At 41.1% G+C, this 20,062-nt stretch overlaps 1 protein-coding gene across 1 annotated transcript in view; it reads left to right on the plus strand.

The window, feature by feature from the left end:
* Positions 1-20,062, plus strand: part of pde4d (phosphodiesterase 4D, cAMP-specific) — a gene marked incomplete at its 5' end in the record, with an annotated part of 145,242 nt that overhangs the window by 8,372 nt on the left and 116,808 nt on the right. The gene's annotated exons all lie outside the window — the stretch shown is intronic.

A 20,062-nucleotide genomic window follows, 5' to 3' on the forward strand; every position in this document is an offset into this window, starting at 1 on the left:
TTAGGACAAAATAGACAAATGTGTAAAATTCACATTGCATTGTTTCATAAAAACAATTTGTTCAGAGCATTTCCTTATTGACTGCACCACCCAGACACCAGTGGTTTTACCCTCCTGGCATTTACTGCCATTGATGTGTTTGAAAGCGTTTTGTCAGCTTTTGCAAAAATGCAGCTAAGCTATAGTTGCTTGACAAGGGAGACAGCTACAGTAACCCCTCCTCTAGATGCAAAAGCTTTTTAGCATGTAGTCAGGCTTTTCAGATACTCTTTAGCCTACACAAGCTGGCACATGATGCATGTGCTAATTACATTAAACCCATGTGTTTGATAGACTTTTCCAATTAACAGGCCTGCAGCAGGTCACATATCTTCACATGAAAAACTCAGCAATCAAGCGTTTGCTTCAAGTCTGATAGAGCGGACACATATCCTGATTACAACCGACATAAACAACTTCCAAGGCAGTATCCCTGTAGAAAACTAATCAGAAGAGCCAGCAACTTGCTCAATGCATACAGCTGATATCATTCTTGTGTATATATAGAGCGACAGCAAACTCTTTCCTTAGAGGATTGCAGACATTGCCATGTTTGCCTTAGTGGCTGGTTTGGAACAAAGTTCAGCAGCCCCAAGGTAAAACACATCACCCAAATGTGTCACAATCTAGGCTGGGCTTGGATGCCGCTCAAGGTTTCTACGAGACCTCAGCAAGAATCTGGAGAATCATTTGATGAGGATATGGCATTTCTCCCATTCCTCTCCTGCTGCTTGCTTGTGTCAGCCATTGGGACTCTGCAGGGGGCTTTTCTGTATCTGTGGAGGTGTCATTGAGGAGGAGCATCATGATTTCTCATGTCTCTGTCCAAGCTCAATCAAGATTTGGCTTTTGAGTGGGTGGAAAAGGAAATGTCAAAACAAAAAACATCTAAGAAGGGAAGGAAGAGATGGAACGTGGTCCATCTGGACATTTGGTCCCATCAGCAGCAACAGCAGATTGGAAAACTTACCCCTGCCCTCTCACCCTGCGCTGTATTTAACGGTTGTTGATTTTTCTTCAGCCAATCCTCCTCCTCCTACTGTGACTGCCAATGCTCGAGTGAGATTTTTAGCCAGTATGAAGCGTAACCCCCTGGCTATGTCATTAGATCCCAAGGGTGTTAGTGAGTGAGACAGGAACTGCTATTGGGTACGAGGATATATATAACCCCAGTCACTGCCACTATTACTGTCATACTGCATAGGCTGCTACAGAACCGGCACAATACACATTATGTATGGCTGTACTCCCAGGCATGTGAGAGATATCCAGAATGTGCTAATGAACACATTGCTAACATGGTACTAAATATTCAATTAGCAGAGATCATCATCAAAAAGCACGTAGCTTGGGTAATGAAATCGTGGAAAGTGATAATTTCTGACTTCGTGAGATTTTATTTTGTGTGAAGTGTTACAGATGAAAGGCCAGCAGAGCTGATGATTATGTGAACACTGGTCCCTTGTCTGGGTCGTATTGACCTGTTCATTCAGTCAAAAATGGAAGGTGTATTGAGTATGTTCTTCGGCTTTGAAAGATGAGCATGTCCATTTCGAAGTTACTGATGCAGACAGAAGTCAATTTTAATCCGGAAAAGGTGGATTAAAAGGCACAGCTGCTGAAGGAGCAAGGTCAATCGTCATTCGGGATATCACAGGCAATAATACTGCAAGCTTGATCCTTGTCAACAGCTTGGCGTCAAATAAGTATCATAAAAATGGCTGTACGGCAAATATCATGACTGAGCTTATAAAGAATTGTCATCTATTTTATTATTTTAGTATAGTTATACATATGCGTAAAGACAATGACGATACCAAAACCTGGGCTTAGTGTATCGGCTGATACCCGATACAGATCCGATACCACTGTATAAACTGTATACCTTGCCATTTGGAAGAGAGTGGAGGCATCAGGCTTGACTTCAACATTACTTTCCTAACTTTGTAAAACCTTGTAGCTCTGTGTTTGTTGTCTACCAGCATGCTGCTCGTGCTGCTGACACATGATGTAGCACGTGTCACAAACATAGAATTGAAGTGAATAAATCTGTGTCATCAGCCCCATTATCCAATACCCGATCTAGCTATTTAGTCAATATCTGGGCCGATGTCTGATCTTAATATTGGATCAGTGCATCCCTACAGACAATAGCTTTCAGACAGTCTCTAACTTACCATACAACATATGGATACTCAGAAGTGGATAGGTATATTCCTTTCACTGAGTCAGTTATAAAATATCTCTAGTTTTGGTGTCAGTCCTCCTCTCTTTGAATTTGATGTCAGATTGGACTTGAACTGCTCTTATCAGAATGGAAAAAATCACATCTCAAGTAACCATGACATTTACAGCACCTTGAAAAATAAGTATTGACATTGACTTGGTACTGACATATTAGTTCTTGCAGGATCCGTAGTGCAGAGATTGCAGGAGTAATATTGTCCCCCCTCTTAGCATCTGCTCAGATTGTTATTTATTCACTTTGTTTACCTCAATGTTAACAATTGATTTAAAACACAGGCTGTGTTCGAAACCACATACTCCATACTCCATACTTCCATACTGCATACTTCCATACTCCATACTACATACTAATCGATCATACAGTATGCAGAGCGTTCACACTGCTGCGTACTATGATAACCCACAATGCATTTCGCTCCAGCCCGAGCCGAAATCAGCCGCCCTGAAGCTGATTTCACTTAAGCTCTAAACTCTGTAAATATATAACTTAGTTAGTCGGACTTCTCTGGCGTTAGTAAAACCAGCCGTAGTGAGCACTGTACTTCCGGTTTCTGTGTCAAAATAAAGCACCCGTTGCAATTGACCATAAAGAAAGCCGTTACAATGACGTCAGTGCTCTTACTTTATAAACAGGAAGTGAACCTGTCCGCACTGTGGCTAGCTTGCTGACATTTGTATTGCTGCCCCTCCATTTTTCCTCTCGTCCGCTCGGCTCCTCCTTCTCCGTTCTTTTTTTTTTTTTTTTTTTCGCGGCAAGGAAGAGGCGGTCCTTGACGTCACGTTGCGTTGCATCTTGGGTAGTTTGAGTATGAGTAGTGACCTCATGATGTATACTCAACATTTCGGCCGAAACTAGTATGCATCCGGGAACTTCTCGCCTACTGCAAATCGCATACTGCGCAGTGTGAACATACTGCATACTCAAATCGTTAGTATGAGTAGTACGAGTAGTAGGAGAAGTATGCGGTTTCGAACACAGCCACAGTGTAACTCATGTGGAATAGCATGAGGACTTGTGCTGTTTGCCATTTTTTAAGCATCAGTTTGACTTTCCCGAACAGACTGCTGGCACAGTCTCCTCAGGTTCCTGTGAGGTGCCATGGACACAATCTGGTTTGACAGGTTGTTGAATCCCCTGATGACCTGTTTGTCCATATCAGTCTTTAGCTGTGCTGATGTCTTTTTTTTAGGTAACATAAATAGACCATGAGATTACTTGAGAACACAAGTCTCCCTGGCCATTCAAAAGCAAACTCTGAAGGTGGATCATTTCAAAACAAACTCTGGATTCAAATACAAATGGCATGGAATGTGTGATTGCTTAATTCAAAGCCTGTGTGTCACATTGTGGAGATGTTAGCCTTAATACATGTGGTGTATCTTACTGTAAGAAGAACTGGGATTTTTTTTTGAAGAAGAAGAAGAAAAGGAAAAAAAACAGACTTTCAAATAATGCTGCAGTCACAAATAATATCTGGGGAATTGGCTAGCAGCAGCAGCAAATAAAAGCAGACTGCCAATGCAGACAGGATGAGAAAAAAGTAACAGAGGAGGAGGGTATGTCTGTAGCCTATACAGTAGCTCCTATGGAAAATCTGGATTATGTCCTCTTCCACAGCACTTACTCCATCAATGCAAGATTATTTTCATACTTAAACCATATTTTCATGGAGTACTATTACTGTACACTTCATCTGAGTTGCTCTTTGCCATCTACCTGTCTCATTAGATCTACCTTGTCAATGTTCACTTAATGCCCTTCTTCCTTTTTGTGCATCCTAAAAAGACAGAGTTAGTTACATGAATTGTGCAGTAGCTCAGATATTAGGTACTGTGAAAATTAAATAGTCAATATTCTTGAAGTGAAATGGTTTTGTCTGATGATGCTGTTCAACAACAGTGTCACAGACATATTAGCTGCCTTCTCCCTTTTGGAAAAAGTGACTTAGCTGCTGTTAGCTGCTGTTACAGTTACAGATGTTGGCAGATGGGTTACTTGGGGATGTGAATATAAATTCATTTTCTATCATGTTTCATCTTCATATTTTAGCTATTAGTGAGTGATTGTGTCTGCAGAGCCCCCTCACCCTGCCTGTATTTTGGTCTTTTGCTTTGTTTTGTTGTGCACGGTAGGGCTGTCAATCTTCCCCCCAAATCAGGTTCGAATTTCTAACCCATCTTATGTTAAATATTCGAATAATATTCTAATTTTTAATGTGTGTTTTTTTTTTTAAGCTCATTATAGGGGGGAGGGGGCAGCGATGACGGTGGCGACAACGACACAGCAGAACAATCCTGCATAGGAGTTGTCCATGGTTACTTAACCAAAAGTCTCTTGAAGTGTTAAACAGAGAACTATGGACAAATACAGAAGTTATCTTGACGTGAACCATATGTTGCGGTGTTAAAAAAAAAAAAAGGATCGTTGATTCGGTGGAAACCCGGCTTCACAGGCGGGGGCGCCCCCCGCCCGCCTCGCGGGGGCTGCGGGGTTAGGGCACAGAGTAGTGGTGCAACAGATCACAGCTGATCCGTGATCAGCACACAAGTGGTCCGCGGATCTATCGATTAAAAAAAAAAAGGTGTGCGTGTAGTGTGGGGACACATACGCGCACCGTGGCGGCCGAATGAACGGGCAATTAAAAAAAACTCTGCTCGGATATTTGAAGCTGCAGCTTTACCTTGTGAACAACAACTGCATTTTGTTTTATCAACATGTGTACTACTCCGAACGTTGCGACGCACTACGTTAATTTGCCTCGTTAAAAACGTTAGAACGTCAGTTTCCACCTTCGAATGTTCTCATTTTGACTAACATTCGAATTGTATTCGAATAGCGAAGTTCATTCTGACAGCCCTAGTGCACGGGGACGCTTCTGGGTGGAGAGTCGTGTTTTCTCTCCAGCCAATGACAGAGCTCAGGTGAAGTTCCATGCAGCGAAAGCGAAACTTCACCGAGTAGGAGGGCTGCTACTGGACTGGAGGGCTGCTAGCCCTGCTAGCTTGTGAGTGCTAGCCCACCGCTCCAGCGCTTCACATCTGTATTTCCTTTTCTTTGCAGTCCTTACTGCTGCTGCTGCTGCTGCTGTCAGGGGCACAGTTGAGCCAGAGGAGGGGACCAGTTTGAATGTTTTGTTTACAAACTGCAACGAACAAACCTCCAGACTCTACCTTTAATTCTAAACGAATAACTTGAATATGAAGAACCTATAGTGCTTTAAAGACCTACACACATACATAATGAGGTTCAATTGAAGATGGCTTGGTGAAGAGCTTTTTGAAGAACTATTATTCTTCTCCTGAGAGGGTGGGTACTTGAGGCATATTGTACAAGTCTAGTGGTTGTCCAGAATCATCAGGGCTTTAAGAGAGTATGTGATATGTATTTTTGTATGTGTTTGTATGTGGTGATGCAGGCATACTGTGTCTGAACAGTGGACACTTACAGTACGGGATGTCCTATATGGCACACATTTTGTAAACTGGTGCACAGAAATACATTTTTGTGGGAAACGGAAATTGCACACTCAAGTCGAGCCCTTCACCAAAGCAAATTGTATTTGACATTAGAGTTAAAAAGTGGGAGACATGATGTTTAATGTACTTCTAGATTGTTATACTGTACTGCTCGACAGCAAAGTGGAATCATGCTTAGGAAACATATTTATCCAATGTGAGAACTGGACGATGTCCAGCAGGCATCAAAGGCCAGTTTGTATGACGGGCTCGAAGAAACCATTATTGCTTCATAAGAGAGAGGAGCTGGGCTGAACAGAGCTCCAACAGCGTATGTGAAACAGAGAGGACTGGTCATCTAATTTTTACCAGCAGGGAATAGGCATTTGTATTTCATAGCCTTTCACTGGTCATCTGCTAGGCTAATAAAATGCATGGAGCCCATTTCTGAAGGACAATCTTGTAAAGGGCTTCAAGCCTTAGCCTCTCTAACTGCCTACTTGATGTTTGGTGATTCCCTGAGCCCGTGGCTGGCTGTGTTGTATTACACTCAACAGGCTGATAAAGAGCAGGGCTAGAAACTGGCTGGTGTAGAGTTTGCTGATTGTTCTGAGAGAGAGCATACACATTTATAAATGATTAATAATTTCTGTAAGGATATCTGTAGCAAAGCTGTGAGGAGAGCTATGAAAACAGAAATGACTTGTCAACATTTATTAAATTTTAAAAGGCACGTGGTCTTAACATTTCTGAACGACATACTTGCATTATACTGCAGCTGGTCCAAACAATTCATTAACTATTAATGCCACTTGATAGCTGATTGCTTTAAAACACTGTAAAACACTGTGGAGTGGAGCATGTTCTTGTCTGTGGTATTTTGACATGGGGCTGAATTGAAGCTACGAGAGGCTGTTATGGGCGTTAGTTACCATGCCACCTAGGCAACAGTTAACAGTATCACGTAGGGTAACAACATACAGTATTTCAAACACCAAGTTGTCACAATCAAAACATATGATCAGACTGATTTGCTGCCAATAGTTCCGTTATGTTGTGACAGATAAGGAAGCAGCTATGAGGTACCACCTGCTGGATGAAATGGACTAACAATAAACAACCTGACAGCAAGTTACCGTGCTCCCTCAAACGATCAAGATTTCTTATACTGCTCTGTAATGAGGGGAACTGTTGGGGGAACTGTCAGTCACGCTAAGCTTCAAATAGTCAATACATGGTGCCTGATTCCTATGATTTTTTTTCCCAGCAGATTTTGATTACTCATTTTCATATTTCTTTCTCTTTTAATCAGTTTGTTTTTTGGAGACATACATTTCATTTTCTCCAACTCCTGATTGACTGACACAAACATGCGCATCTTCACAGGTGGTTTATGCACATATAGGTTAATACTGAGATACAGTAACTCCCCTGTTTATAATCTTTCATCTGCCTGTCCTTCAATTGCTCCCACTCTGGCCCATGCTGCTTACATTTATTGATTCTCCTTCATATTTTAACGTCTTGGTCCTGAATGATTTGCCTCTCAGGCCCACATGTCTCCTGCCACATCTGTCAGCTCTCATCTGATGACCTGCTCACACATATTTGAACCAGCCTGCTGAGGCCATCAAACATGAAAATAGTGGGCTGCATTCTTGACACATAAACAACTCTACATCTGTGCCAAAGAAGGTTAAGAAACAAGAGGCATGTTACTGAACAGCTTGAATAATTTTCCATGCGCATTATAATTACAAGTGCTCTCATTGAATCAAATTAATGCAGTTTAGTGCAGCTTTCAGCCTTTTAGCTGATTTGTATGGATTACTGTACCAGTTCAAGAATCACCAATAAGCTCAGACAAGGAAATTGTATATTCCCCCAGTTCCCCTAATGAAACTTGATGTGAAGAAAAGAAAGGCAAAAGAATTGGCAATGTAAAGAGACCCAGATATTTTTCTTCAGAGATGAGGGATTACACTTGTCTCTTTGACAATTTTCATCCTCTCTCTTTTAGTCACTGTGTTCTTTTGAGACATGTAATTGCTCTCTTTCTTGATTGATTGACGCAGGTATGCTCATGAATAACATATTTTTTTCCTTGGAGATGGGGACTAAGCCAAGTTAATATTGGGTTTATTAGAAGTATTTTTTGAGGTGTTCTATGACTGTATTATTCATTTTAGCAGTATGAAATGACAGGAAATGAAGGCATAAAAAGTTGGGGGTGACATGCTTCTACAAGGCCCCATCCACACGAATACGCGGCTTCACTGAATCCGATCTTTTTCTTAATCGTTTTGAAAAAAATCTCCGTATCGGATCCAGTGAAAACGACCCAAAACGCTGTAGCCAGGCGTGTGTGGAGCGTGTGTGGCGCTGTAGCGTTGCCACACAGACAGAGAAGAAGACGGGAAGTCCCCGCTGAAATTCAGTAGAAGAAGTCCCCCCCCCGCTGTATTCAAACTCAAACATGGGATTAAATGTTGACAGGGATAAATATGACGATCAGTGATGATTAAACAGGCGCGATTCAGCCGCAGCGTCTGAGCGACCTGGCGGTAGTCGGCCGTTGTTGTTGTTACGTCCATAGACTGTCAGTGTGCAGCTGCTGCAGCGGTGTGTGTGTGTCTCAGGTTACAGGTAGAGCGGCGGGGGGTATGACATCGTTTCAGAAAAAAAAACGTTTTGGCCATCCAGACAAAAACGCTGAGGCGGCGTTTTCAAATTTTCCCACTCTGGGACCCGTTTTCAAAAAATACCGTTTTCACCCCCTGAAAACGCCGGTTCCGTGTGGACGCAAGGCCAATCCGATAAAGTATTTATCCGGATTCGAAAAAAACGGATTCGTGTGGACGGCCCCTAAGTCCCATCTAGATTTGGGGATGTTACTATTCATGGTCTATGTCATAAACCCCTAAGCCACATGTGTCCCGCCCTGCTGGACTTAAAGCAACACTATGTAGGATTCATGGTACTGGTACTCTGGTTGAGAAGAGCAACTGTGTTGCTTTAATACCAACAAACTCATGGGGATAGCCATCTTTTTGCTACATTTGCACGTGGTCCATTTTCTGCTAAGATATTACTCATAAATATTTGGATACAGACAAGGATAATGGTTGCACACAGGGCCGTTGCTAGGAATTCTTCGACCCCTGCCCCTTGACTTTTTATCACCAATTTTGTCTTAGACTATGTATTATAGTTTTGTATTTATTTTTCTGTTACTCTGTGTTCATGACAGTACTTGATGGAGTGTTAGCCAGGGTTATATGCAGAATAATTTTGTCATAGAAAGATAAGGCTACTGGGTATTTTTGTGGGCCCTACTGGGCTGTGGCCCCTGGAGTTGTCATCACCTTTCTCTGCTATGCAACAGCCCTGGTTGCACATATACTGTAGTTGTTTTGCTTCATTGGGTGTCTGCATCCATATTGTTGTAAGTTTGTTTGAACATATGGTCAACATAAACATACTGCAAGGTGATACATCTTTGGTTGCATCATGTACAGTCCTTGCCATCATGGGCAGATGACCACACTTAATGTCAGTGTCAACCCTTCCTATCTCTTGGCTAAGGGAAGTCACATTGGACTGTACTGACTGTGCTATACAACAATACTTAAATGATGTGATTGTTACAGTAAACAAAATCAAATCTCTAACCAAGGCAAAATGATGTTGGTAATTACATGAGTGTAATGATGCAGCTTTAACCAATATCTGAATGTCAAGGTTGGCCAGCAGCTATGCCATGGCCTTTGTGGTGCACAGTGTAATGTCCTGAAAGAAAGACAAGGTCATCTGTAATTTGCATTTTTTGTTTCTTGGGGTGGATAAAAAGGAGGCAGCCCATCTGAAGAAAAGCATGCATAATTCAAAGTTCATCAGGAATGTTGTAGAGATGCTGTTCTAGGATGAAATGAATGTCAAAATCAATGGTAAAGCAATTGGTAGACCTCAGAGTAAAATAATATGTATGTCTGCTTCCAGTTATTTTTTTGTATTTGTATTGTTTGTTCAGTGACCCAAAATTTATTTGTCTATTTTAAGGCTTGAAAGGCTAATGGCTGTAGCCGATATCCAATACTTGGGCAGCATCCGAGTGCCAGCCCTACAAACAAGCAAACATAGCTGTATGCCACCTATTGCTTAAGCTCTGTATTTAGCTAGATTTCTAGCATATTTCTAGCATATACTGAGCACAATGATGGTCAGTGGAATGATGATTTGTGCTGAAAAAGTTGTTTGAGAAATTTCTGTGGCCAATGCGACACTTCCTTCTGCTGTGATCCACCATAACGGACATGATTTCAACCATGTCAAACTCTCCAGAATGAATGCAAGTCGCTTCCACTTCTTAGTGGCTACCCTACAGGGTTTGTGTATGTAATATTGAAAACATTTTAGGTGGAGCACCAGTTTAAGGCTGTTACTCATGAGTTGATTTCATGTCACTGTTGGGAATTGACTGGCTAATAAATCAGGACCATTTGCTTATTAGCAGGATATGGATTTCACAGTAGACCCGAGAGGCTGGACTTGATGGCTTCTGTTACAGAGCCATTAGTTGATCTCTTGAGATTGTGTGGCCATCTTTTTAGTGGCATTATCTGAAACCATTCTGCTGTGCACAAGTTAGTGTAAGATTATCCAGCTTTAACTGATGTGTATGGATAACTGTGCTGCTAAATCGTTACTGCTAGTGTATCAAAACTGAACTGAAATCACATATCAATCTCATATAATCTCATATCAAGTACTTACTTGCAGTAGATGTGAAAGCCCCTCCTTCCTGGGGAATGTGTTCTCAGAATATTGAATCTATTAGGCTAACACATCTTTCTACACTTTTGTCTGTAGTTTTTAGTATACGGTACTGTTCCTGGTTCGAAATGCAGAGGGCTTCTCTTAGCCCAGATTTGGCAAACTGACTAGTCTGTGTTTCTGTCACTGTCACAGTGTCTTCTGGCAGGTTTTACATTTCTGTGTGTAACGCTTGTCCTCTGCATGAATATCCACTCCATACTGGCTGTGGCTCCACATGTGGCCATGACATCTATTACATCAGCCGCTCCATGAGTTGTGAAGTCTGACTGCAGGTGAAGATATTTTGCCATGAACATCCTCAAATGTCACAGAATGTTTTGTCTAAAAACCACAAAGTACAGACTCTTCATCTTTCACACATTTTGAAAAGTTGCTGAAAGTGTCCTGTCCGAGTGTCAGAGACATACAGAGGACTAGTCCCCATTTGTCAAATTTGTGTAATGGGAGTAAAAAGAGTCTTGATGGAAATGAAACCAGTGCAAACTGTGAGAGCCCATTAGACAAATGTTAACAATGGCTTTCCTCTAACAATTCAATCAACATCATGACTTGTATTTGTACCATGCAACTTAAAGGCGCCAGTTATTAAGTATGGAATAGATTTGTCCTCTTTTGGTGAATCATAATCTGCTTGTATTTTCCCTGAATGCATTCACAGAAGGTCACCTTGCTCATTTGGGAAATAGTCACCATGGCTACATTAGTTAGAGGGGTGCACTGATTTCATTAGTGATGAGATCTCATGAGGATGCTTTGAGGACAGTAGGGAAGAGTGCAGGAAAGAGGAGTATAGGGACCTTATTTGTGGAGAAGTAGAGAAGGTGAGGAAGTTCTTATCTAAAGCAGTTTTCATCAAACCTTTACATATACTTTTTTAAAACCCTTAAGGCTTGTGGAGTGCCGTGGCAATGGAAAGGTTCATAATTTAGATTTTTAAAAAATAAATAAATCTGCTATCACTGTTTCAATATTTAATATACATTTCAATATGTCTATTTCTTTGTTTCAAAACTGAAAGAAGGAAAATGCAAAAAATTGCGAAATCCAAGGCTATCCTATGGATATGTAGTGATGCCATAGACAGGAGTGATATGGACTTAGAATAATATGTCTGTATTTTGAGGTTGGATAGCTATATGACCAATTGTAAGTCTCATGTGAGATGTCATAAGTACTTAAGCACCAAAATAGTCTATGATTAAGAGACAATGCAATGACAGGATTACCTTCCCTGAAATAAGTCTCTTTCTGTGACTTGCTCTTAAGTTGTTTTCATCAACAATAATACACCAATTAAAATACAATTTCCTCTCTTACTTAGCAAAACACACTGCTGCATAAATGACATGGAAAGGTAAACATAACAAAAATACCAAGAAACATACTCTCTCTGAAAATGTGCATGTGCACAATATATTAACACGTAAATGACAAAAATACAATGTGTGTGTACTACTACTGTACTGCTGTGTCTCCTGCCCTGCTGCAGGAGAATGTGTAAGCGAGTGGGGCTGGGTTTGCACTTTGCACGCAGACAGAAGGAAAGTGGGGGAGGTGTTTTCTCAAATGTGAGAGAAGAGAGATGAAAACACTGGCACAGTTGTACAGAATAAAAGGGTTTATAACATAGCACCAACTATATTGATATAAACGGTGTTGTCTCATTTTATAGATTTTGAAAATATATCTGTACTTGAAGCAGTGTTATTAAGGACATTGCTGTTTATTCACTGTGTGGCCTAGGCCTGTGACGATAACACATTTTGCTGGACGATATATTGTCCCAAAGATTATTGCAGATAAACGATGTTATTGTCAACATTAACCACTAATATTTCATAATTATGCAAGTAAACCCTTTCAAATGCAATAAACTTTTATCTCTCATGAGTACTTTTTACCATTAGCCGTGTTTCCACTGCAGGAGTTCCTGGTAAAGGGAGGAGGTAGGAACTTCTACAGGAACCGTCCTCTCACTCGGCCCTCTCAGTGGCCGTGTTTCCACTGCAGAGTCGGACCCCGCGGCGACGTCATGAGTTTCGATCGCCGCTTAATCGCTGTGCGACAGTTTCGACTGTGACGTCACCCAGGCAGGTCACAAGCACATGCACAAAAATCATAACAACAACAGAGAAGGATGGAAGGAGCTGAGGCGGTAGCCGCGTTTCTGGTTTGTGTGCAAACATGGCGGTTGATTGTAATCCTGCTTGAGTTTTTTTTTTTTTTTTTTTTTACTTTTCACGGCATTGTTTTGCGGCGTGATGGATCCCCAGTGCGTCGAGGTGCGCTGATATTTTCATTTCGCCGCGATGACTCAAACCCCCTCTGAATCTCCTCGGTGCCATAGACTACAATCAATGCCTGCACCTCATCGTCGGTCCATTTGTCGTACATCTTCCTGCTGTTTTCTTGTTGTTTACAGCGGTGTCTGCTAGGCTAATGCTCCCCTTCTGCTCCCCCTTTTACTGTAAAAAATACCTGTTGTTTTGGTGCTTTCTGGTAGCGTCAGAGCCTGCTCTAGCTTTAGCCAATCAGTGCCGGGTTAACCTCGAGCCCCGCCCAGGAGCTTTTCAGGGCCGAACGGAGTACCTACCCTGGAGTAGGTACTCCGTTGGCCCCCGTAAAAGTTCCTGTAAATGGCCCTGTGGGGGAGGTTCCTGCAGTGGAAACACGCACCAACGGGGCTGGCTCCGTAAAATTACCCCGAAGTTCCTGCAATGGAAACGCGCCTATTGTAATTGGAATGTCAACAACTTACGTCCTGTGATTTTCATTTCAGAAATCTGTTCACCATTGACGGGGGTACTCGGCCTGCAAACAATTTCTCCCATTTCCCCATTAATTTATCAGATTTTTTATCGGATAAAATTTACCTATCAGATCGATAAAAAATGACGTCATTTTCCCTCAAATTGGCCGATATTTTATTGGTCCGATTCTTTCCTTCCGCCTTCTTCTTTGTTGGTTTATTTACAGTATGAGCGCGGAACTCGCAAAACATGCTCTCTGGCTGGCTGGATTTTCCATTCGGGCTGCCATACAAACATGGCGATGCAAGATGCCGCTCCGCCACTCCTTAAAAAAATCCTAGAGGAAACACTGCAGTTATTACACATTGTTAGGACTGTTTGTGTAGCATCTCCCTTCCACATTAGGATCACTGATAACACACTTGGTTAGCCCTTGGCCTAATGATTGCCACATTTGACAGTTGTCTAGATTCATGAAAAGAAAAGTCTCTCTGTCAATTTGTGTGAGGAAAGAGAAGAGGAAGCAGCTCAAGGCGAATACAGAATTTTCAGAGGCTCTGGTATTTCTGCCACACTTTTTTTTTCATTTGGCTGTATATGCACCCTGTTAGTCAGGGTTGGGGAAAACGTAACAGTCTGTTACACTTGAATTATTTTCTCCAGATACAGCAGCGATTAAAGAAAAAAAAAGTGATGTCTCAGGCCATCTTGGAGCACTGAGTGATTGTGCCTCTCTTCCATCTATTCCCTCTGGTGTGCCCTACCTGCCTGTTTCCATCTACATCATTTACCCTCAAGATGATAGAAGGGTCAACTGCAACATATCAGATATGCATATGCTAGAGACTGCTGGACTTGTGAATGTAAAAAAACCCAAAACAAGTTGGAACACCAAATGTAGTTTGACCATATGAGACACGACAGTTTTTCCAACAACTAATTTAGTCGAATGCTGTGCTAACCTAACCTGGACCAAGGACACCGACCAAGAGAAGACCATGGTTGGGTCACTTTGATTATGCACTAGCTTTTATTCCCAGGGTTGATGTTGAGGTTTTTGCGTAATCACAGTTGACATGTGTGTGTGCCCTCAGTCCTTTCTCTTCTTTAAGCACTCTTCAGTGAGGAAGAACCACAACAATCAGAATCTGTATTTGTCCTCTTTGGCAATTGCTTTCTTTGTAGTCTTTCTTTTTTATCTGGAGATCAGAAATGTTGTTAGGATGCTTCTCAGATTTTTTTTGCTATGGGCTCCTCCATACACTTAGCTCTACTCTACCCCGTCTCTGTCGCTATACTTACTCTACTCCTCAGGCAAACCAGTCATTGCTGGTTAACATAAAATGCATTGCTATCAGTGCTCCCGCACTGGAATATCTCCACACACACCAGACATATAAAATACACTCATTTATTCTCATTACACATAAATATATTTTCACTCTCATACATTCATATACTGTATATTCACTCACACATTCATCTAATTTTCTCTCATCTTTATACATTTACACATTACACATTTTTATCTCCACCCCCCCTCCCAGTTTCTACCGAATCAACATCTTTTTTTCTTCCTTTTTTACCGCAACATACGGTTCACGTCATGATAACTTCTGTATTTTGACCATCGTATTCAAACTTCCACAGTCCATAGTTGTCTTTGTTTGATAGAGACCTTTGGTTGGACAGCTCCTACACAGGATCGTTCTGCTGTCCCCCAATCTCCCCCCCGGCCCCCGCGAGACACCCACTTTCCCACTAGCACTCGAGCACGATGTCCGAGACAAGAATCAAACCCGCTAATTTTAAAAACACACCAGCAACGGCGACCACTGATCTATACTGAGACTGTTGTTATTCTGTCACCAGTTAAAACCCTGGTGGGCCGCCACTCCTAAATGGATGTAGAGGAAACACTGTAAGAGAAGAGTATAAGAAAAGTATATAAATGTAAGAGTTAGAATGTATGTTAGTGAAATTAAATATTCAGAGTATGTGAGAGTGAAAATGTGTGCATGTGTTGAAAAGTAAAGTATAGAAGTATATGTATGTGGAAGGAGAATGTGTGAGAAGTATATATGTGAAAGGAGAATGTATGTATGTGAGTGAGAATATGAACGTGAAAGGAGAATGAATGTGAGTGAGAATGACAATATATGTGGAAGGAAAATATAGTGTGTAAGAGTGAGAATAAAATTTGTGTGTGAGAGGAGAATATACGTATGTGTGAGAGTGAGATGCATGTGTAAGGAGAATATGATAGTTTATATTAAATTATGAAATTATGGCCACAGTGCTGATGGCAAAAGCAGCAAAGAGATGAAGTGGCTGTTGGATGTTGTACTCAGTGTAGATAAACAGAGTTTCTTATTGCAGAAATTCAGTTCAAGCCCATAAAATTTTACATGACAAAACATCGCATTTTCTGTCCTTAGTGAAAGTCTGGTTTCCTCCAACAGAGAGGATCTACTGGACTGTTCAATTCAGCACCAAGGGGGGAATGGCTCTCCTGCTGCGTGTGCTCTGATGTCCCTCTGTAGGACAACATAAACAGGGATTGCCCACGATGCTGAGAGGTTTCTGCAGCATCCTCCTCTCTGAAACACCCACCACAGTTGACTTCCACTGACCACTACAGAGGGGAGGAAAGTCTTTGTTGGACCAGTCCAGCTTATTGTCAATATATACTTCCAGATACCTGTTATCCTCAAATGCAATCACATGAGTCAGGGACATCCTGTGCTCCCTGAATAATAGTACTACTATGTGCATAGGGTGATTTGACTTGAAAGCACCATTACAACATATCACCTCCTAGAATTTTGCCGACTTCGCAGCCAACTGCTCCATATACAGTAAAAGGTGCACCATATGGGCCTGATATCTCAATAGCATCTTAACCCATTTGTCTTCTCTTGTCTTGTTCCATTTAACATACTGTCAAGGCTTGCACTACCTACATATGGGCATTGTCAGAGAGAGAGAGAGGGAGGGAGAGAGAGAGAGAGAGATTTTTATTTCTGTCTCATCATTAAAGATTCATTGCATTAAAGTTGAGACTACTCTCATTTACATGGTTTGTTAGATATATCTAAGAATGATAAAACTTGTGCAGTTTTTGATTTCTAAAGATTATGGTGAATGTGGTCCCCCAATTTCATCCACTGTTCATTCTTGTTTTAGAAGTTTGGCCTCAAACTTGTGAGCTACACAATCCTAAAGATGCCGTTTGTGTGCCATAATGAGTGAGGTGTGCACTCAAGCATATTTCCCCTGAGTCAGTATTTAATGAGACTGCAGGCCTGTCTATCATATTGAATCATTGTTTGTCTTCTGGTCCTAAGACAGATCCATCTCTGCTATTTATTAGTGTGAACTGGGCTGTGCTGCTGGTCAAAGGGACTTACTCCCAGTCTGCCTACCATGGTAAAAACTCATCTTAAGTGTTGCAAGTTCTACAGAATGAACAAAGAAAGCTACTTTCCTTCTTTAACTTTTTTCAGGAGTTTGTCCTAGTGTTCTGATCACAAGGCCGTGACATTTTTGATAAGTGCTTGTAAACACACACAGAAAAGTGCTACATAAAAATCGGTTGTCATTATTTAATTTACTAGTGGCAGCTTGGTTTGGTGGTTAGTAGGAATGCAAATTATTGATTAATTCATTAATCATTATGGCGATATGGATCCCCTTGGGTCTGAAATAAAGAAATGAATGAATGATAGACCTTATCGATCGATTAACGATTAACTGATAAGCGGCAATTTTCCTGAGAACCTAAATTTAAGGGGAAAATTTAAGATGAACATTCCTTATACAGGGCTCTACACTAGTATTAGTTTATTTTAAGAGCACAGCATAATGAAAAATATTTGAGTAACACGTTATTTAACCTTTAAATAATCTTGAGGGTCTAATGTGACCAATTTTTACATTTAGGAACAGTAAAAACACCCTTAACATTTTTCCTCTGACTTTAAGTTGAACTTGTTCTTGACCAACAACCAACAATATTTGATACATACTGTACAGATTGAATGGTCTTTCCTACCACTACACTATGATGATTACTGTATTAAAATACTTAAATCACAGTAGCATAAACTGATTTGCTGAACTCAGCCTGATGTAAACATGAATAAAACTCAAGGCACCGGGTCGGTTTGAGCTGCGTTCAGGCTACATTAAAGCTCCTCAGGCAGTGATCAGTTTCGGTGGCTTTTTGACTCGTTACTCACTGGTCTCTGTGTTTTAGCGATGGTACAGGGCTGAGGCCAGTATACAACAGTACTGTTGTCTCTTTTCACCTCCTCTCTCCCTTGTGTGATCAGTGCGCTGCACTGCTTGCGCACACGTTTAAACAGAGATCCCACTACATTATGTTGGCTTTGCTTGTTTATATTTCACAGAAAAATTCCCATTGAAAAGGATCGATTAACTGCAATTAATTAAATTTTTTATTTAATCGATTCTTACAGACAATTAATTGATAGTTGATTAATTGTTTACATCTCTAGTGGTTAGAGTTCTTGCCAAAACGCTTTTGGGTGTGAGTCTTGGGGGCCTTTTGGGAGTTGTGCATGTTCTCCTTCTTTCTGTGCGGGTGGCTTTCTTCCACAGACCCAAAACACAATAGGTTTAATGGCAACTCTAATATGAAACTAAATGTGAGTGTGTGTGCATTGGTTGTCTCTATAAACAGCCCTGTAATAGACTGGTGACCTGTACCCCGCCCTTGCCTGTGTCAGCTGGGATTGGCTCCAGTCCCCTCTCGACCCTGCATAGATAAGTGGTATAGCTGATGGATGGATTATTCAATAAAAAAAAAAACATGTACTGAGTATGTGTACCATTTAAGTAGGCATACACAGACCTTTATGAGTCACCCAGGCCCTTTGTGAAATATAGAGAAGAGACAGATAACATCGTAGAAGGAATTTCATTTCGTCACATTATGTTCAGAGTGTAAATCTTTTCAGTCTTTCTTATAATGAGATTTAAAGGTGTGTGTGTGTGGGCACTGAGACTGATTCAACATAACACGCACCTCAAGTACTTTTCATCACCTTTATCACAATGAGTCCCTTTTACCTTCTTATTTTCTGTCTTTCACTCAACAGTGATATTGATCAAATAGTGATGAGAAAATTGGAGGCCATGCATTGAATTATACAAATAAATGCATGTTTTCAAGTTCTGTCTGTTTGGATTTTAATCTTGATTTTGTGATGCACAATTTTTCTTGACCGTTTTCCTTTGAAAAATGACAAAAGAAATCAGTGTTAACTGGCCCTCGGTCAAACCAGTGGGCCACATCTGCATTAGTGGAGCATAGAAGAAATCAGTTCCATTTTTACTAGCACCTCTGTGTGAAAGAGCTCTTTCTTTCTCTGAACTTTATTTAATTGGCCCTAATTTTCTGCATACCAAGTATATATCAAACTCGCTGTTTGACTCACTGATACTTACAGACCCTGCGATGCACGTGCTTTCTGTCTAGGCCACTCACATATCTTTCTGCACTGTCCCTTTCTCTAGCTGTCTTGTGCTCTCCTAGTGCCTGATGTCCTCCCCAGAGAGAAGTTGCGTATTTATAACTTTTCCACAGTATCTCTGGGCCTCTGCTCCTTGGAGCCTCTGAGTTTTCTCTGGTGATGAATTAACCTCTGCCGATCTGAAAGAAGTCAGGATCTGAACTGCAGTACACACAAAGTAGCTATAAACCATTGTCCCTTTGCTGCCACATAACCAAGATCAATTGAAACCACTCTGAAAGTTAAGAATTTGTTTTCTAGTGCTGTGTTGAGAAGCAGTGTTGGTTTAACAGAATGTGGCGCATTTACTGAGCTCATATTGTATGAATATGATTGATTTATTTGAGGTGAGCTTTGGAAAAATACATTAGACATTTATAGCTGTATTTTATTGTGATTGCTGGTGGTGCAGACACAAAGACAAAGTCTATTTGATTATTCTTGTCTTCAAAAGAACTTGTGTTGCTGTGACTGGACACAGGCCTCTAAAAACCTGTTGTGTGTTGAGATTTGCCTCTATGCCTTTTATGTACATTCAGTGTTTCCCACACATTCATTTATTCATGGCGGCCTGCCACGAAAGAATTACGTCCGCCACAAATAGATTTTTCGGCTTTTGGCTTGTATTATTGACCAACGCAATATCGTTCCGTTCATTCACCTCCGCATAGCGCTGTTTCTCCGTTGTCGTTCACACACACACACACACACACACAGAAGCGTGCATGCATTACAGTAGTGCGTGGTAAAAGCGAAACTTGTACGGCCCGATCACAACCCCCCCCCCCCCCCCCCCGTCGGACGATACGACCCCCCGCCACATTGTGCTTGCCAACCTGTGGGAAACATTGACTTCTTTTCTCAAGTACAGTGTTGATTGATCAATACATTCTTATTTTCTGTAGTATAGATTAGGGTTGTCACGATACCAGAATTTCAATAGTTGATACCAATACCTGTGAATTTCCATGATTCTCGATACTAATTCGATACCACGATTAAAAAACAAACAAACAGAACCCATGTACTTTTAAATTCACTACTTTATTGAAAACTGTTTCAAACTGTCAAGTATTTAACATAACTGTGTCTCAAAATCTTTTTGCACAGAATTTAATAGGGCTGCCCCCAAATAGTCGACCAAGCAAAAAACATTTGGAGCCCTGTCTTGTCAAAATTAAGTCAAAATCAATATGA

The sequence above is a fragment of the Trachurus trachurus genome (assembly GCF_905171665.1).
Source record: "Trachurus trachurus genome assembly, chromosome: 9".
NCBI lineage: Eukaryota > Metazoa > Chordata > Actinopteri > Carangiformes > Carangidae > Trachurus > Trachurus trachurus.